This window comes from Pongo abelii, chromosome 14 (genome assembly GCF_028885655.2).
Source record: "Pongo abelii isolate AG06213 chromosome 14, NHGRI_mPonAbe1-v2.0_pri, whole genome shotgun sequence".
In the NCBI taxonomy this organism is placed as follows: domain Eukaryota; kingdom Metazoa; phylum Chordata; class Mammalia; order Primates; family Hominidae; genus Pongo; species Pongo abelii.
In genome coordinates this window covers 100,650,868-100,672,037 of record NC_071999.2, presented here as the reverse complement: position 1 = coordinate 100,672,037, position 21,170 = coordinate 100,650,868, and the positions used below count along the sequence as shown (strand labels likewise).

Genomic DNA, 21,170 nt, shown 5'->3' with positions numbered 1-21,170 from the left:
GAGAGTTCCAGGAAACATATATAAACAAGGACTTTCCTGGATACCCAGCTTATCCATGACATCTCTCACAACACTTACTTTCTAAAATCAACTTTTACTAAAGAAATGGTCACTGTGACAATGTAGTGTCTATTATTTCACAATTTGCCAAGGGATCTCATCACATTAAATCACAAAACAACGTTTCCTGGTTGCACTCTTCCTTCTCCTCTCTCTCTTACCCTGTTCCTCCATTTTCCATTATATCCTGCTTGGACCTTTGCTACCCATCCCCACCCCCAGCCTAAATCCCATCAAAACTTACCTGCCACTTTCCTAGTTACCTAGGATTTCATTTCCCAGGTGACAATGCATGAAGCAGCTGGTTTGCAGGTGTGACTAGAAGACCAAGAAAGATAGACACTAACACCATGTCCCAGCCCATACATGTGTTATCCCATCGCTCTCTAACATATATTTTGAGACTTCCTAGATTTGATTTTTAACCTAAAGACAAAACTTTTGTAAAATTTAAGAAGCTGAGCTATCTCATGATTCAATCCAATAAGGAACAGCCAGCCGTCAGCCCAAGAGTTGTTGAACATAATTCATCTTGCCTGCAGTGTTTTGAGGAGAATGGGAAAGGTAGCTACATTCATAACACACAAGAAAGCCTGTTAAAGGCCTCTTTCCCCATCTCTTTTTAGATGTACGATCCTCACAGGGCGGCTGCCCAAAATTTCTCCCTCTTCCACTCCAAGCTCCCCAAACCCTTCTCTGAACTCTGTCCAGCCCCAAGCTCTCTTTGGTCTCTCTCTCATCCTTAGCTGCTGACTTCTGTTAAATCTCAAGCTCTTCGGTTTTTTTGGATTTAAAAGGCAGCTATGCTAACCACTATACCATCAACGCCTCGGCTCTTTTTTGGATTTGGCACAATAAAGGAACCCAGAAAGAAACTCTCTTTCTTATAAGGGAGGAGGCTTGGCGGAGAAAAGAGATTGCAAAAATTTCTAATTTTCTATTTTTTTCTCTTTCGCATTTGAAGTCAGCCAGCCAGCCAGCCAGCCAGCCAGCCAGCCATCCATCCTATCCATCCATCCATCCATCCATCCAAATTGGCTGTGAAGCTTCCACTTAAATGCAAAGCTCTAAAGAGCAGAGTAAGATCCCTGCCTTGAGATATTACAATTCAATTGGAGACAAAATTAAAAATGGAAAAAGTAAGATGTTTGGGAAGTAAAGAATGTCTGCGCCTGGCACGTAGTGGGTGCTTCAGAAACATTTGTTGACTCATGTGGGAAATAGCATTAACTGAATAAACATCGTTAGTGAGCTCACCCAGCATTTATTTGCCAGTCAGGCTCCACGCAAAGAGGTGATGATTACGGTGGACATTTCCCAGGCCCGGAGCACGGAGAGGCTGCAAACTCCTCTCCAGAGGCCAGTCTGACCATTCCTGCCCCGTACACTCCTTCATCCAATCGTATTGGGCCTACACGGCTTCTCACCTGGGGCCTGGAACTTTTCGGGGAGCAAGGTGACAAATGTGGATAGTCATAGGCAGGGGCGGATCGACGGGAAGGGGCTACCAGGCCTGGGCAGGAGCTCGCCGAGGCGACCCCGCTGCTCCGGATCTCGCGGGGACCGGCACTGGGAGGACGGAACCAGCATCCCGAGGAGCCGCCATCGGGGGCCTGGACCTAGCTCCTGGGCCGTGCGGGCTGCGCGCGCCGAGAGCAGTCTAAGAAAGTAAGGCGCGTGTGCAGTGCGCCCAGTGGCAGCGTAGGGGTGAGGTGGAAGAATTCCGACGACACCGTTTAACAGGACAAGGAAGAAATGCTGTACGTGATCACCAAGAAAAGACAAGCCAGTTGGACTCGAAGTGCTCAGTGATAGTTTACTCAGAAGACGGTCGATAGCGTGCCGAAATAGCTCAGTTGGGAGAGCGTTAGACTGAAGATCTAAAGGTCCCTGGTTCGATCCCGGGTTTCGGCAGCTCCTTTTAAATTCTGACCTCAAGAACTCAAATTTTGTAAGACTCTCCGTCCACGATACCCTGGCTCATTTCTTCAAGCCCAAGCAAAAACTGAGATTTGAAGGGTGAGGGAGGAAATGAAACAGTTGTTCCCAGCCACCCCAGGAGCGAGGCCGCCCCGCATAGCCCTTCCGGGCCGTCTCCTGGCGGGGCTAGAAGAAGCTGCCGCGCGTGCGCGCCACGGAGCCTGGTGCCGGGACCCAGAGGCACCCTCGGCGCCCGGAGACGCGAACGACCCAGGCCGCGGTGGCGAGACGGGGCCGCGCGCCGCCTGGAGGGCTGGTGTGAGACCCGAGGCTCAAAAGGGAGGAGGTGTGGTCTGCCCAGGGGGCCGGCAAAACACCTTCATCCCAATTTCATCGCATTACTTCTAAGTATCCGAATTTGAAGAAAAAGCAAAACTGTTGAGTGGTCAGATGTCCCCCACCTGGCGTTGCCGGTGAGCGGAACCCAGTGCTGGTTATTTCTGGTTAGAGGCGCACCGAGGCCGGCCCTGGGTCTGGCCCTGGGGTGGAGCCACCAGGTTACTTGCCCACCGGTGAAGGATGGCAGCTTTACAGCTCCCCGACGCATGAGACTAAAGAACGTTAGCCAGGGTCTGCACCGGTGGTTCTCAAAGTGCGGTCCCCAGATCCGCAGCATCAGCACCGCCTGAGAACTACTTAGAAATGCACATTCTCGGCCCTGGATAGGCCGCTCTGGCGGTGGGGCCTAGCAGCGGGTGTTAAACAAGCCACGGATCTAGACGTTCCTTTCTGTTTCTAAAAGAGGCCTTGCTTTCCTAAGACTGTTGCTGTGAACCAGCTTTTTCCTTTTGCTGTCTTTTGCCCCTGCAAGTGTGAAACACAACTTTGACCCGTGCTCGAAATTACTATTTCTGAGATTTTTTTGTTTTCACGTGTGGGTGGACGTGGGTACTTAGGGGCATCAACTTCCCAGCTACCTGTGGGAGCCCACCCCAAGGCCAAACTGGGTGTCGTAGAAAGAAAATGCAGGCCCAGGCGCCTGATGTTATCTTGTATGGCTGGTGGAAACTGAGCCAGGATCCAAGGGGAGAAGTTGCAAGGATGTAGATCTAAATTTTAAAAATAAGAAATATCTATCTATTTGTGTCGTTGGAAAATAGAATAGTCAGTTTAGTGAGGTGGCGGGTTGCTGGACAGCAGATGAAGGACAATTGTGAGATGTATGCTTAGTTCTTGCTTATTTTCTGGTTCTGCTGTTTTGAGGGGGAAGGGAAACTCATATTTATGAACTACTGTGTGTTCTCCCTTATTCATTCATTCTCTAATTGGACATTAATTCCTAACCTCCCACTATGAGCCAGCATTATTTGCTCTTCATAACAACCTTATGAAGTACATATTATTATCCCCATTTTACACATAACAGCCTTTCCAGGGTTGCAAGACTTAAACATAAGCTATGTCTGTTAGACAGCTAACATTGCTACCTCCTAAATGTTACTGTAAATGAAAAGTTGTTGAGATGTATAGTTAAGACAGGTGTGCATAAACATACAGGTACTTGTATGAGGGAAATAAAAGTTTTTGTCTGGCTCACCAGAAAAGGCTCTATGGAGCAGTGGGTCCTCACCCAGAGAAGATATGTATATATATATATTTTTTTGATATATATATTTATATAAATATATATTTATATATTTTATATATATAAATATGTATATTTATATATATATTATATATATAAATATGTATATTTATATATATATTATATATATTAAAATATATATATTTATATATATATATTTTATATATATATATTTTTTTTTTGAGACAGAGTTTCACTCTGATGCCCAGGCTGGAGTGCAGTGGTGTCCTGGGTTCAAGGGAGTCTCCTGCCTCAGCCTCCCGAGTTGCTGGGATTATAGGCACCTGCCACCACGCCCGGCTAATTTCTGTATTTTTAGTAGAGATGGGTTTTCACTATGTTGGCCAGGCTGGTCTTGAACTTCTGACCTCAAGTAATCCACCCGCCTTGGCCTCCCAAAGTGCTGGGATTACAGGCATGAGCTAGCGTGCCCGGCCAAGATTTCTTAGGTATGGAAATATTCAACAGGGGTGCCACCAGCTATCACATTTCTAAAGAGTAAGGAAAGGATGCAGGTTCTGGGGTGACAGTGACTTTCATTTCAGACAACCTGAGGTCTGAGCACTCTGCCCAAGGTAATGTTAGCAATGGTGAATCTATGCGGGTCTGCAGCAACCTCAATTCTTGCCTCCTCAGAAGAAAGAATTCGACTGAAGGGCATAAGGCAGAGTGAGAGATGAACGCAAGTTTTACAGTGGGAGTGAAAGTTTTTAAAAAGTTTAGAGCAGGGTCAGGCACGGTGGCTCATGCCTGTAATCCCAGCACTTTGGCAGGCCGAGGTGGGCGGATCACTTGAGGTCAGAAGTTTGAGACCAGCCTGGCCAACATGGTGAAACCCCATCTCTACTAAAAATACAAAAATGAGCTGGGCGTGGTGGTACAAGCCTGTAATCCCAGCAACTCGGGAGGCTGAGGCAGGAGAATCCATTGAACACGGGAGGTGGAAGTTGTAGTGAGCTGAGATTATGCCACTGCACTCCAGCCTGGGCAACAGAGTGAGACTGTCTCTTAAAAAAAAAAAAAGTTTAGAAGCAGGAATGAAAGGAAGTAAAGTACACTTGGAAGAGTGCTAAGCGGGCAAATTGAGAGATCAAGAGCCTTGTTTGACCTTTGACTTAGGGTTTTATACATTGGCATTTCCGGGGTCTTGCATCCCTTCTTCCCTAGTTCTTCCCTTGGGGTGGGCTGTCGCATGCACAGTGGCCTGCTACTGCTTGGGAGGGAAGCATGCACAGTGTGTTTACTGGCGCTGTACCCATGCTCACTTGAGGCATTCTTCCTTTACCAGCTGAATGTTCCTACAAGGTCATGTACCAGTTAAATGCTGCCATTTTGCCTTAGTGCACATGCTTCAGCCTACTTGCCCAACTCCTAAGATCTTAGCAGGAAACTGATGATGACCAGTTTCAGGTTTTTTCTGTTTGGAGCCTGCCTTTCCCTAGGGCTGGCTGCGACCAATTACCATTTTAGGGAAACAGTGTAACAACCACTTGCCCACCACCTGTTGGTCTCTTGACATTCCTTGGTGGGGAGGGGGGCTCTCCTGCTGTGCTCATGCCTGACTATCTCCCTACTGTAACAGTAAGACCAGCTACTGGCTATTGGTGTGGGTGGGGGAAGGATGGAGGTGCACACCTGGTTAGTACCAAAGATAAACCAGACACTAGGTAACATGGTAAGGACAGATGGTAATCATAATGTACTATTGCAATAGGGAAGAGGGTCCAGCGTGAACTGAACTGAACTTTGATTTGTACAGAGGTGACTGGGCATTTTAAAGGGACAATGAGGGATTAAGGGAGAGGAACCAGCGGGGCTTCAGCAGAGTCAGGAAGGTGAAAACTGACAAAAGATTGACGCATGTAAATGCTGATTAGGCAGCTGTGTCTGCTAGCTGGCAATGATCAAAGTCTGGATTCTGTCCTTCCAGAGACTGGGAGACACTGGCCCTGTCCTTCCTGATGATTACATTGTAAAGGAATGGTTTTTTAGGTCCTTGATTGCCTTTGTAGGAGATACACAGCCATCTCAAAGGCACAGAGGAAGGAGTCACAATTGTAAGCCCTTTTTAGTAAGCACTCTAAGAAAGTGCCAGGAGCCCTTCATCAGATGGTGCATAGAATTTTTTGGCAGTCTTGGGCTTTCTCAAGCAGGCACTCTGAGGGGGTTGAGGCCTGGTCTAGAAAGGGGATCAGAGAGGCCTGGCTAGCATTTGGTCAAGGAGAGAATCTCTGTCATTAGAAGTGTGAGGAGGGGAGGGTGAAGGGGAAGTGTTAGGCCAGGCCTCCACCTGTTGATAAGAAGGCTTTTCAGGTCTTGTGACAGGGAGGAGTGATTGGGAAGCAGGTGGGCAGCATTAAAAAAATACACACACCACTTATATATATGAAATAAAGGAAGACCACCATGTGAGAAAGCAAAGGCTGTTTATTCAGAGCTTGCTATAGCGAGGGAGTCAGCCACCATCACTGGCATTTGGGAGAGACTCAAAGGCAGGCAGGGGAGTGGGAGAGATTTACAGCAGACACAAGGGACAGCTTCAGGTGTGCCCTGATTGGAGGCTGTTGGTCTGGGAAGCTGGAGTTGGCTAACTGGGAGCTGGCAACCACGTGATTACTTAAGGAGCCTTTTGTGGTTGGTCCAAAGTTGGAAATGAGGACAAAAATTAGGAAAGCTGTCAGTTACTAATCAATTGCTGGTTATTTGGGATTAATTATTACAAAAGTTATTGCTTAGCTTCTCAGATTGTTATTTCCCAGACTTCTTGCAAGTCTGGCTTTAGCAGATGGGCTTGCTGGACTGTTTATTATAGATAAGGGGTTGGTTTCCTGGGCAGGTTATGGTCACAGTTCTGTTTTTATATATGGTCTGACCATGGCCCATTTGGATATTCGGTTTTATAGTATATATTTTACCTGAAGAGGTAACATCTAAAAATGTAATCTGATCATTTTTATCATCTTCTTCTGAAGCGTGATGTGCTCTAATAGATGTCAAACACTGTCACTTCCTGGGAGTGAAGGCTGAGAAAGATTGAACATCAGGTGTCTCCTGGGAACCCCACTGATGCCATGATCACACTTTATAACTTAGGAGGCTACGAAGGGTGAAGCGTGGGAGAATAGGGTCACCACTTACTTTAGAAAAGAAATGCTTTCAGTGGGAAAGAACACCATCATCATTAAACATTTTTTTTGTTTTTTTGAGACTGAGTCTCTCTCTTTCACCCAGGCTGGAGTGCAGTGGTGCTATCTCGGCTCACTGCAAGCTCCGCCTCCTGGGTTCACGCCATTCTCCTGCCTCAGCCTCCCGAGTAGCTGGGACTACAGGCGCCTGCCGCCGTGCCCGGCTAATTTTTTGTATTTTTAGTAGAGACAGAGTTTCACCGTGTTAGCCAGGATGGTCTCGATCTCCTGACCTCGTGATCCGCCCGCCTCGGCCTCCCAAAGTGCTGGGATTACAGGCATCATTAAACATTTGTAAGTGTTAATGCTCAGCCCAGCTATTTTGTTAGCAGAAAGGTTGTGAATGTCTCCTCTTGCTTTAGGCAATTTATGGGGGTGGGAGCAGAAAGGCGTCTTTTCTCAAATTTCCTTGGAAAGCTTTTTAGAAAGAAACCTGGGACATCTGCCTTTTCTGGGGAATTTCTAAGATGACACACAAACGTATTGCTGAGCAAATGTTTATTTCTTAATTGTTTTAGATACTATATTCATTTTAGGTCAGAACTATGATATAGTGAAGCTGCTATAATTGTTATACATAATAAAACCAGATGAGTATTTAGTAATTCATTAAGGCCTTTTGTGTAATCAATGTGTACATACATTAATGCTCATTTCATTAGTCTTGGATCATAATTCTCCTCTTTTAAATGGATGGTGGTTTATAGTTTACTTTTGTTATACTATTTGTCATGTCTCAGATTTATTTGATGTTGAGTCCTTGGCCAGAAATAAAACTTCTGTGTGGATTTGCTACAGATTCCAGGAATATACAGTTCCTGTACAATTATCCTTCATATGTAGTGTCACAGTGGATTACTTTGTTTAGCTTCCTTTTCTAATGGATCATCTTGGAGGATCGTCTGCAGTCCCTGCTTAGGCGAGGGCCCACAGACAGCCCTGCAAAGGAAGCTGGACAGGCTGAGCAAGGGAACAACAGCTCTTCATCTCAGACACCAAATGCACACTTTAGCTCTGTAAATTCCAGTGTTCCTATAATTAGTTGTCTTAAAGCAGAGAGCACAAATGTTTTGCTATTCACTACCTAAATATTTCCTATAATGCATCTTGAGCAAACCCGCTTTCCCCACATATTTCACTGACTCCCTAGTCCAAAGTATCAAAAATAATGAATAATGATAGTCACCATTTATGGAGTGTTCTCTATGTGCCGGGCATTCTGATAAGCACTTTTCATACAAAATCCCATTAAACTTGTCAATAATCCTTTGAGATAGGAGGCATAGTTGAATACAAATAAATAGAAAAAAAATACATGCTACTAGGAATGCTGCTGTGAAAAATCATCATAATTCTGAGATGTACTAAAATGAAACATGAGCTCTAAGTATAAAGTATTAGTTCTTCTTTCATACATTGCGTTAATGAGATCCATATAGAGCTTTTTTTTTTTTTTTTTTTTTTTTTTTTTTTTTTTTGAGACAGTCTTGCTCTGTCACCCAGGCCAGAATGCAGTGGCGTGATCTCGGCTCACTGCAACCTCTGCCTCCTGGGTTCAACCAATTCTCTTGCCTCAGTCTCCTGAGTAGCCAAGATCACAGGTACCCACCACCATGGCCAGCTAATTTTTGTATTTTTGGTAGTGATGGGGTTTCACCATGTTGGTCAGGCTGGTCTCAAACTCCTAACCTCAGGCGATCCACCTGCCTTGGCCTCCCAAAGTGCTGGGATTACAGGCGTGAGCCACCGCGCCTGGCCATTTTGTTCAGTTTTGATTAACTCAACTTAAAAGGAAAGGGTTAACAAAGAATAACAACATGATTAGGAAGGAGAGATTCATTTTAAAAATGGATATGAAGTAAATTTGCCAAGAGGAAAGAAGCTAAGGGTAATTTGATTACTATTTTCAAATTACTATTTTTTCAGTAGTATATAATTTCTAGGAAGATATCACAAGAAGGAATGGACTTAGATAAAGGCAGGAGAGATGTCTATTAGAGAAAGACAGGAACTGTTCGGTCAGGGTGATAAGATTGTTTGACCTAGTTGTGTTACAGGAAAGTATCCATCCAAGATTGGGTGAGCTAGACAACTGCTGTCCAATAGCCATGTCTGTGTTCGAATAGGACTGCTAGCCAACTTTTGGCACTTTTGAAAAATCTTCTGAGTTGTGGTTTCTTTGTGCTTGCTGCTGCTGATGGTTCGGGAAGGAATGGTGTAGATTGGCATGAGGTGTGCGCAGGGGTAGAGACAAAAAGGGTGGTGGCCTCACTGGATGAATTCTATTACCTCGTTATCTCTTAACACTAAGTATGACTAGAAGCAAAACCAGCATCTGTCCCTGAGGCTGTGATGAGTTAGTGTGCACATCATAATCATGTGCCCTAGTCAGGCAAAAACAGAAAGCACTTGGCATCCTGAGATAAACCAAAAGAAACTATCCAACAGGATAACCCTGTCCAGTTAGAGGCCCCGTAATAAATGAAGCCATGAGACTTTCCTGAAAGTTACTTATTCTATGTCAAAGAATTTTTTCCATGACCAGTTCAAAGCTAATGTATGAAAACATCCTTTGTAAATAAGCTACTGTCACAAAATTGCTGTTTTCCCACCGTGAACAGAGAAACTGTGTACTTGGCAACATTGGTACTCTTATGTGTGAACATGGGTGTGTTTTGGTTTTTTGGGTTTATTTCAGGGTTTCCTGTTTGTTTTTGTTTTGTGTTTAAGCTAGACTTTTGAAAGCCTGGACACCCTTGTTTAACTTTCATGCAAGTAAATTACTTTTTGTTTTCCTACATGCTTTTCACAGAGCTGGTTCCAGAACAAAACATCTGCTTAAAGATAGACTCAGTGTTAGAAAAGTAAAAATCGGAGACCTTCGATTGAGCCCCAGGCAAATGGAAAGGTGGGGAATTGAACGCATGAAGCAGGAGGCAGTATGTGATGAGAATTAAGAAAAGAAAATTGCCATTCCATCCTCAGTGGCCTTGTGTGAAGGGAATGGGCATTTAAAGATGGAACGGGCCAGGTGCGGTGGCCCTGTAATCCCTTACACCTGTAATCCCAGCACTTTGGGAGGCCAAGGCGGGCAGATCACTTGAGGTCAGGACTTTGAGACCAGCTTGGCCAACAGGGTGAAACCTTGACTCAACTAAAAAAATACAAAAATTAGCTGGGCATGGTGGTGTGCACCTGTAATCCCAGCTACTTGGGAGGCTGAAGTGGGAGAATTGCTTGAATCCAGGAGGTGGAGGCTACAATGAGCCAATATTGCACCACTGCACTCCAGCCTGGTGCAGAGTGAGATCCTGTCTCAGAAAAAGAGATGGAATGCCTGAGAATTCTTGGTAAGGGTGGAGACATGTTAATGTTTGAAGTGCTTGTATAGTAACACAGGCATTTAAATGATGTGCCCTGGTAAAGGGGAAGCATACATGCTGCTAGTCTGTTTCATGTCAGTTTCATGATTACCTGGAGGGAAATTTGATAGGCAAGTAGACTCCATAAAATTACCTAGAAAATGGGTATTGAGGTACTATATACATTTACCTGTATGAAGGCAAATGATGGGACTGATGTTTTCCTAAAATCCATGGTCCTCCCTCTGGAGTCCCTTCTAGCTGCAATGACCCATGTGTAGCCAGCGCAGAGCCCCTTCCCTCCATGTTTGTGTGGTTCTCTTTGAATTAAAAAAAAATTTTTGGATACATAATAGTCATATATATTTATGGGGTACATGTAATGTTTTGATACAAGCATACAAAGTGTAATGATCAAATCAGGGTAGTTGGGATATCCATCACCTCAAACGTGTATCATTTCTTTTTGTTGGGAACATTCCAAATCCACTCCTCGAATTACTTCAAAATATATTAGGTTGGTGCAGAAGTAATTGCAGTTTTTAAAATTGCAAAAACCACAGTTACTTTTGCACCAACCTATACAATAAATTATTGTTAACTATAGTCACTTTATTATGCTACCAACACTAGATCTTTTTTTTTCTTTTTTTTGAGACAGGGTTTCGCTCCTGTCACCCAGGCTGGAGTGCAACGGCATGATCTTGGCTCACTGCAACCTCTGCCTCTTGGGTTCAAGTGATTCTCCTGCCTCAGTCTCCCGAGTAGCTGGGATTACAAGTGCCTACTACCACGTCCAGCTAATTTTTGTATTTTTAGTAGAGATGTGGTTTCAGCATGTTGGCCAGGCTGGTCTTTAACTCCTGACTTCAGGTGATCCACCTGCCGCAGCCTCCCAAAGTGCTGAAATTACAGGCGTGAGCCACCGTGTCCAGCCTGAACACTAGATCTTATTCCTACTATCTAACTGTATTTTTGTGCCCATTAGACAACACCTCTTTATCTCCACCTCCCTGCTACTCTTCTGAGCCTTTGGAAACCATCAATCTACTCTCTATCTCCATAACATCAATTTTTAAGCTCCCACATATGAGTACAAACATGGGATGTTTGTCTTTCTGTGCCTGTGATGTTTCACTTAACATAATGTCCTGCAGTTCCACCCACATTGTTGCAAATGACAGGATCTCATCCTTTTTTATGGCTGAATAGTGTGTAAGTACCACATTTTCTTTATCCATTCATCTGTTGATGGACACTTAGATTGAGTCTATATTTTAGCTATTGTGAATAATGCTGCAGTAAGCATGGGAGTGCAGACATCTAGTGGATATACTGATTTCCGTTCTTTTGGATATTTACCTAGCAGTGGGATTGCAGGATCATATGATATTCTATTTTTTTTTTGGTTTTTTGAGGACCCTTCATAGTGTCCTCCACAATGGTTGTACTAATTTACGTTCCCACCAACAGTGTACGAGGGTTCCCCTTTCTCCACATCCTCACCAGCATCTGTCTTTTTGATAAAAGACATTTTAACTGGGGTGAGATAATATCTCATTGGGTTTTGATTTGCATTTCTTGGATGATTAGTGATGTTGAGCATTTTTTCATGTACCTGTTGGCCATGCGTTTGTCTTCTTTTGAGAAATGTCTATTCACATATTTTGCCCATTTTAAAATCAGATTATGTGCTTTTTTGCTATTGAGTTCTTTGAGTTCCTTACATGTTCAGTTCTCTTTGATCTCCCACAGTCTTTCTCATCTTTACAAAGCATCTGTAATTATTGATTCTACTTTTCAGGTGGTGTTTTAAATGGCCCAAGGAATATGTCTTTCTAACACTTGGACAATGTGAACAAAGGTTTATTCTCTTTCTGCAACCCTTAGTGCCCAGAGTAGAGCGTCTATTCCACAATTTGTCCTTTCTTTCTTCCTTCTCATCCTATCTTCTTTTTCAATCTCTTTCTTCCACCTCAGAGAATCTGTTCTCACATTTAAGAGTTGGAAATTTGAAACAATGTTTTACATTAAATACTTTTTTTTTTTTTAGAATTGATAATTGAGCTACATGGTGGGAAATTCAATCAGAAAAGGAAGTATACAATGAAAAAGAGTCTTTCCTTTAGTTCTAAGTTCCCCTCTGCAGAGGCAACCTTTGTTACTGGCTTTTAGTGTTCATAAGTAATTGTTGTATGTCTATGCACACATTTCTATATATATATCACATTTAAAACAAACAGTATCATTATTATGCACACCATTGTAAAGCTTTTATCTAAAGATGCACATTACTTCTCCTTTGAATGCTGACAACACCATACTTTTCCTTTCTCCTTTTTTTTTTTCTCACCGATTCTAAACCTGAGCTGAGCTTTTAAACCATGTTTTGTATTCAGAGGCAGTCTCACCCAATAGCAATCTTGTTTACGTTCCCTAATTGACTCAAATTCTAAAGATAATATTGGAAAGGAATTTAATATTAAATCCATAAATTATATCTCTATTTGAATGGTCTGATCTCTTATCCCAGGAACAATTATTTTATAATAATTATTTTACAAACAATAATTTTGTTATTTGTAAAATAAATAAAACCATAAAAATTTGGTTTTATTTCTTTTACAAAAGGAAGAGCTGATTTGTTGCACAGGTTTAGCTTTGAGTATGCAGGAATGAAATCCAGGTGTGCAGTAACACAGAAGAAACATTCCTCTTTTAAGCATTTTCTAATAATAGGTTTGTAAATTGCTCATAGAAAAATGCACTGAGATGCCTGTTTGTTTCATATCTTATTCCTTTAGCGTCACCTTAATTCATACTTATCTTTCAAGTTCTCTCAGATTTTTCCTCTTCATGAAAAGTTTTCCATAGTTTAAGCTAATATCCAGCTCTTCCCACTCTGACCATCCTGAGAGCTTGCCGTCTGCTATGCTCTGGGCATGTGATCCTGTCCCAACTTTCATTCTCTGTGTTGAATGTGTGCTTTCTTCCTCATGGCAAAATTCTACTGCCCCTCAAAAGGTAGGTTTGATTTCAGGAAGAATTTTCATGTTCTAGTAACAAAGCAGGGGACTAAGAATTTTGTAAAAGGTCATAAAAGTCTATTGGAGTTCTTTGGAAATGCAGGTGTTAATGTGTCGCCTGGTGGTGGTCGGGACTGAAAGAGGTTGTGTGAGCTGGAATAGCTGGAGGGGTGTGGGCTGATAACCCCTAGAGGCTAGAGTAGTGCTGGGCTCTCAGAACAAAAGGTAAAGGGCAAGGACAACAGGAAGAGCCAAACCACACTGGTAGAAGCAGACAAATCCTGAGAGTGAGGGAGGAGAAGCAGCTGAGTAGCTTAGACAGTTGATCTAACATGTTAGGATGGGGAAGCTTCTGAAAATGATCTTCCCAGGCAAAGAGAGAAACTGCAACAAGAGAGCCTGAATGCAACTTCATTCTTTTTCAATCAGAGTTCTCAGTTGCGTTAGTGATGGGCAGTGGACAGCCCATAACCTGAACGAACCTGGCTGAAAAATCCAAGTTCAGGGCTCATCACAACGGTCTATGGTTTATATCTTTGAACTCTTACATTGTAGCAAAGATGGATAATGCACCAAATCCATTTGCTTTTTTCACTACAACAGATGAAGAGGGGGAAATGTGGTATAGCAGGAGGCAGGGGAGAAGGCTAATACCAAGGTATTGGGGCTGCGTGTATACATATGGCTTGGCGGGGAGGGGTGGTGGGAAGCACAGCCCCTGGAGGCAGGCTGCCTGGGCCAGAGCTCCAGCCTCACCCCCTGCCTGTGTAATATCCAGAAGTTCCATAACTTTTCTTGGTTTCAGTCTCCCTATCTGTAAAATGGAGAAAAATAAAAATCCTTATTTTGTAGGGCTAGTGTGAGAATTAAATGAGATAATCCATGAAGAGCGCTTGGCATGTAGTGAGGCAGGTCCTGCAGGCTCAGTAAGCACTCTCTACAAGCCCCTCCCTTCTTTCAGGAGTCATTTTCAGCATCATCTCATCTTGGCTGCCCAAGAAAACTTAGCTGTTCCTTCCATCCTATACTCCATATACCTTATCCACACAGTAATCTGGATATCATTTTATGGTTGTATATTTTATTGGTCTGATTTTCGGACTGGCTGCTCTTATCTCCTTAAGGTCAGGATTCACATGACTAGCAGAAAACTCATAGTAGGTGCTCAATGCATTTTTGTTGAATGGATAATAATTTTTTCATCCTGCCAATGGTGGCTCGCCACTGCATCATAATCCTTGGCTGTGCTTGTTTTTATTATATTTCCTAACATGAGAATCAACTCTTCTGAGAGCCTACACTGACGTTCTTATTCCTTTTCCACATCTTATATCACCCAGTCCTGTGCCAAAAACATTTCAGGTTCTCAAGAATTGCTTGTTAACATCTATTGACTTAACAGTAAGCAACTATTTCAGGACTAAAAAGGTTGTATGGTTAATTTAAGGTTATGGATGATTTTCAGTGTTTTCATTTTTATTTGAGTTTTTTTCTCACTTGCATAATTTGTAGAAAGCAATAATAAAGGCTCTACATCTTCTTCAACATGGCAGCACAGGAGAGCAGGAAGCTGTAAGTCTTTGTTAGTACTTCAAAAAGATCATGGGATTGTCTTAATCTAACAGAGACAGAGACAAGTTTAGGCAGTTTAGGAACGGCCATCTGCCAGGACACTAACTGGGGTTAATTTAGGTTGTAATCCCATGAACCAGGATCATAATCACACATTACATGGTTGACATTCAAAAAATGTCTTAGCAACAACAGCATTCTCCCCATCTTTCAAGTTACTAGATGTTCTGACTGCTATTTTTAAATGGAAGGTTTGAAGAACTTTCTAGAGAAATGGGATTTGGAAAACCTTTCAGATGTAACTGAGAGATTGAGAACTAAAGATTTTGTGTTCAGAGAAATATAAAGAAACTAACAGTCTAGCACAAATAGATACATGTCCTAATAATGGAAACACTTTACTTGATCCGCCAATTACCAATTCAATTATTCTTACAGGGTTACCAGGTGTGTTAGCTTGTTTTGCATTGCTATAAAGGAACACCTGACACTGGGAAATTTATAAAGAAAATAGATTTATTTGGTTCATAGTTCTGCAGGCTGGGCAAACATGGCACCCACACCTGCTCAGCTTCTGGTGCAGTGTCAGGAAGCTTTTTTTTTGTTTTTGAGATGGAGTCTCACTCTGTTGCCCAGGTTGGAGTGCAGTGGCGCAATCTTGGCTCACTGTAACCTCTGCCTCCCGGGTTCAAGCAATTCTCCTGCCTCAGTCTCCAGAGTAGCTGGGATTACCCCACCAGTACACCTCCGCTAATTTTTGTATTTTTAATACAGAAGGGGTTTCACCATCTTGGCCAGGCTGGTCTCGAACTCCTGACCTCAGGTGATCCACCCATCTCATCCTCCCAAAGTGCTGGGATTACAAGCATGAGCCACCGCGCCCAGCCAGGAAGCTTTTATTCATGGTGGAGGGTGACACAGAGGCAAATGTGTCACATAGCGGGAGAGGGAGCAAGAGAGAGGAGGAGGTACCAGACCCTTTTTAACAACCAGCTCTCATGTGAATTCATAGAATGAATATTAACTCATGACCATGGGGAGGGCACCAACCCATTCATGAGGGATCCACCCCATGACCCAAACACCTCCCACCAGGCCCCACCTCCAACACTGGGGATCACATTTCAACATGAGATTTGGAGGGAACAAACATCCAAACTACATCACTAGGTTACACTGGGTTGGTCTTTAGCAGGCATGTTTGGGAGGTCCCCTTTGAAGAGCAGCTTCTTGGAGGCATCAGAGGCCCTGGCTGCTCCCAGAACATTACTCTGTCCAATGTCAATGTTTAAATCATCAGGTCCAGGCCTTTTGGTACATGGCATCCTTGAGGGTCGGATCTATCAACCCTGGCTCCTAAACTGTATCGACCATTGGCTCCTGGTTGCAGCCACATTTCTGAACACATCCTTTTGTCTCCTGGGCCTTAAATAAAGGGCTAAATTTTTCTAAATCTGGAAAGATTTTGTCATTTACTGGCTTCTGAGCTAGTTCTTGAGATCATTTGGAAGCACTAGCAAACTTTTCTGTGATGTTAGGGCTTAGGCTATTTCCTGTGAACACTTCTTTAAGATGCCTGATGAGGAGCTAGATTGACTTTAGTTAACCATAGAGCCTCTATGGGTGGCAGGAGACATTCTTCCTCGAAGAGGGCAACCTAGGAGGGGCTACACCATTTACAAGCACCAATATATTAATAGTGTTTTTTTGCGATTCACTGTGCCCTACCAATCTGAGTGTATAGATGAAATCACAGTACTGGCCATAGCTCAGAATTTTCTGGCTTTGCTCCAACTATTTATTGAGGACCTCTGCAACTAGAAAGATGCCCATTTGCACCTGCCCAGGAATGCTGCATGTATTTTCACAAATAAATCTCAGACTGCTAGCATCACAATTGGACCTCTGGTCTACCAGCTTCCCTCATTTCTTGCTTGGCCTCATGGGTTCTGCCATAGTTCCAGGTACTGCCTTCATTAATGCCTACAGGAGTGCTGAGTGTTGTGCTCTGCATATCTGCATAGGAGAGCTGCTGGTAGCTCTTGAAGCATCCTTATCTGACAGATTTGTATGAAAACTATCCTTCAGCTTCTGGCAGAGCCTCATTCCATTGGGCTGGGTAGAGTGACAGACACTATTTCCATGTCATTTCTCCATATTATTGCCCTGATACTTATAGCAATAATGCTTCCTCCTTATTTAGCCAAAGGCCTAACGTTCCTTTGCAATCAACTCATGCAGGTGACTAGTCTTGAACCTCTTCCATCATTTAGTCAAACATGCCATATACCCTGAAACTCTGTGATACATACAACTGAGAACATGTGGACATATAAAATAGTCTGCATGAAAACAGGTATATAGTATATGTTCTAAATTGTATATATTAACAAGCTAAAAACAAATTTCTCAAGTAAGGCCAGATATTTGAACATTCCAGGCAGCCTAATCAAGTGGGCTGCAGTCCCTTCAAAGTGATGTTTGCAGAATATTTACTCAACATTCATTTGAGCCAGGTGCGGTGGCACTTGCCTGTAATCCCAGCTATTTGGGAGGCTGAAGTGGGAGGATCATTTGAACCCAGGAGTTTGAGATCAGCCTGGGCAACATAGCAAGACCTTGTCTCTAAAACAAACCAACCACATGTATTTGGATGGCATTGGGGAAAGATGGATGTTACGGCTAATAGCAACTCTCAGCTGTGATGTTGGTGAAATTATCTTTTGCCTTCAAATTTTTCTCCTGCATTCAAACAAGAGTGTTGAAGTTAGCTAGACCCACCTTTCCTAGAAGGTACTTTAGTAACTTTCAGATATTGCTTCAGATTGTTCTTTGAAGATCTCGCTCCCTGCCCAGAGCAGGTGATGGCAGTAGAGCAGAAACTTGATTCAGCCTGTGCTTTCCATTTTTTCTTTCAAACAAACCGACTTACAATCAGGGTCCACTGAAAGCCTATGGCCACTCTCTAGTATCCCAGCAGGCTTCCGCTCCCAGTAGTTGACTTGTATGCTTGGCCAAAAGCTGCTCTTGTTCCCACACCTGTTTGTGCCAGTTGTACTTATTACTATATGAATGTGAAAAGAAAAGACAAAGAAATAATTGGTGGTCTAAGAAAATTAAGTTGAATGCCTTGGAAAAACTTAATACAATGAAATCATCAGCTGAAACACATCATTTAGCTGTAATGAGGGCTCAGCCCCCTGACTCATTGTACGTTCCATTCAACTTGACCTGAAAACTTAGCAGTTCTTCCTTTGAGGAGACATCAGGGTTTGATTTCAAGGGAAACTTACTTGATTACTTTCTCTTTGTAAAAGTAAGAGAGAGAGTTGGACACAATAGGGTGACTAAAGGAGATAAATTAATAGGTTATTTATTATATAAATTTATATTTAATATATAATTATATACCTATGAATAAAATATATATGGGGAAAATTGTGAATGTAGACAGAAGCTGCAGCCAACTTATTTTGTAACAACTGTTTTGATCTTGTTCCATTGGAAATCATGGAGGATGCATCACAGGTGTAGTAAATGTAAGAACTTTGATCAGTCAACCTACACTCAAAGTGTACATACATAAAAAGATGTTTAAAGGAATGAACAGTTACATGTTTTAAGATAAAATACTGTAAATTATTTAAAGTGCTTGTGTAATTTGTCATGATTCCTTGCTTTAATTAACTTTTTCAATGACCTACTGGCCAACTCGAATTGAGTTGGTAAGAAGACATTTACTCGATTTCTTTCTTTCTTTCTTTCTTTCTTTCTTTCTTTTTTGGAGGCGGAGTCTTGCTCTGTTGCCCAGGTTAGAGTGCAGTGATATTGGCTCACTGCAACCTCCAACTCCTGGGTTCAAGTGATTCTCCTGCCTCAGCCTCCCAAGTAGCTGGGACTAGAGGCATGCACCACCACACCTGGCTGATTTTTTAATTTTTAGTAGAGACAGGGTTTCACTGTGTTGGCCAGGCTGGTCTCAAACTCCTGACCTCAAGTGATCCTTCCGTGTTGGTTTCCCAAAGTGCTGGGATTACAGGCGTGAGCCACCGTGCCTGGCCTTTCTCCCATTTCTTTCAACCAGGGTGTTTTCCCTGTATGATCCAGTAATTGCCATTTTTCTCCATCTGGTTACTTTTCCTGTGGTGTTTTGGCTTGTCTTACAGGATTGTCACAATGCTGAGTGCACTTAAGTTTTTAAAATATTTCCAGTAAATATTTTAGGTAAGATGTTAATAAGCATCTTTTGGACAAAAAGAATTGCATGGTCTTACACCTTTGAGAAATGATGGGTTAAGCCAAATAAATTATTTTTGTCATTTTATTTTTATTGTCTTACTTTTAGGATTCTTTCATGTTATAACAGAGAGAGGAAAGGGAATGGGGGAGAAAGGTCACAGAAATTAGCATTTCCCAAGCAGTTTGCTGTGGTGCCCCCTTTTCAAGGATTGCCATTTATTTATTTGTTCATTTTTTATTATACTTTAAGTTCTAGGGTACATGTGCACAGCGTGCAGGTTTGTTACATAGGTACATATGTGCCATGTTGGTTTGCTGCACCCATCAACTTGTCATTGACATTAGGTATTTCTCCTAATGCTATCCCTCCCCTAGCCCCCCACTCACTGATAGGCCCTGGTGTGTGATGTTCCCTGTCCTGTGTCCATGTGTTCTCATTGTTCAACTCCCACCTATGAGTGAGAACATGTGGTGTTTGGTTTTCTGTCCTTGTGATAGTTTGCTGAGAATGATGGCTTCCAGCTTCATCCCTGTCCCTGCAAAGGATATAGACTCATCCTTTTTTATGGCTGCATAGTATTCCATGGTGTATATGTGCCACATTTTCTTAATCCAGTCTATCATTGATGGACATTTGGGTTGATTCCAAGTCTTTGCCATTGTGAATAGTGCCACAATAAACATATGTGTGCATGTGTCTTTATAGTAGCATGATTTATAATCCTTTGGGTATATACCCAGTTATGGGATGGCTGGGTCAAATGGTATTTCTAGTTCTAGGTCCTTGAGGAATCGCCACACTGTCTTCCACAATGGTTGAACTAATTTACACTCCCACCAACAGTGTAAATGTGTTCCTATTTCTCCGCATCCTCTCCAGCATCTGTTGTTTCCTGACTTTTTAATGATTGCCATTCTAGCTGGCGTGAGATGGTATCTCATTGTGGTTTTGATTTGCATTTCTCTGATGACCAGTGATGATGAGCATTTTTTCATATTCTGTTGGCTGCATGAATGGCTTCTTTTGAGAAGTGTCTATTCGTATCCTTTGCCCACTTTTTGATGGGGTTGTTTGGTTTTTTTTTCTTGTAAATTTGTTTAAGTTCTTTGTAGATTCTGGATATTAGCCCTTTGTTAGGTGGGTAGATTGCAAAGATTTTCTCCCATTCTGTAGGTTGCCTGTTCACTCTGATGATAGTTTTTTTGCTGTGCAGAAGCTCTTTGGTTTAATTAGGTCCCATTTGTCTATTTTGGCTTTTGTTGCTATTGCTTTCGGTGTTTTAGTCATGACGTCTTTGCCCATGCCTATGTCCTGAATGGTATTGCCTAGGTTTTCTTTTAGGGTTTTTGTGGTGTTAGGTCTTACATTTAAGTTTTTAATCCATCTTGAGTTGATTTTTGTATATGATGTAAGGAAGGGATCCAGTTTCAACTTTCTACATATGGCTAGCCAGTTTTCCCAGCACCGTTTATTAAATAGGGAATCCTTTCCCCATTGCTTGTTTTTCTCAGGTTTGTCAAAGATCAGATGGTCGTAGATGTGTGGTATTATTTCTGAGGCCTCCGTTTTGTTCCATTGGTCTATATATCTGTTTTGGTACCAGTACCATGCTGTTTTGGTTACTGTAGCCTTGCAGTATAGTTTGAAGTCAGGTAGTGTGATGCCTCCAGCTTTGTTCTTTCGGCTTAGGATTGTCTTGGCAATGCGGACTCTTTTTTGGTTCCGTATGAACTTTAAAGTAGTTTTTTCCAATTCTGTGAAGAAATTCCATGGTAGCTTGATGGAGAGAGCATTGAATCTATAAATTACCTTGGGCAGTATGGCCATTTTCATGATATTGATTCTTTCTATCCATGAGCATGGAATGTTCTTCCATTTGTTTGTGTCTTCTTTTATTTTGTTGAGCAGTGGTTTGTAGTTCTCCTTGAAGAGGTCCTTCACATCCCTTGTAAGTTGGATTCCTAGGTATTTTATTCTCTTTGTAGCAATTGTGAATGGGAGTTCACTTATGATTTGGCTCTCTGTTTGTCTCTTAATGGTGTATAGGAATGCTTGTGATTTTTGCATATTGATTTTGTATCCTGAGACTTTGCTGAAGTTGCTTATCAGCTGAAGGATATTTTGGGTTGAGATGGTGGGGTTTTCTAAATATACAATCAT

At 42.4% G+C, this 21,170-nt stretch overlaps 1 non-coding gene across 1 annotated transcript; it reads left to right on the top strand.

The window, feature by feature from the left end:
• Window positions 1–1,901: 1,901 nt before the first annotated feature.
• TRNAF-GAA (transfer RNA phenylalanine (anticodon GAA)) lies at window positions 1,902–1,974 on the top strand. The gene has a single exon. It is a non-coding gene; the product is annotated as a tRNA-Phe (tRNA).
• Window positions 1,975–21,170: the final 19,196 nt, after the last annotated feature.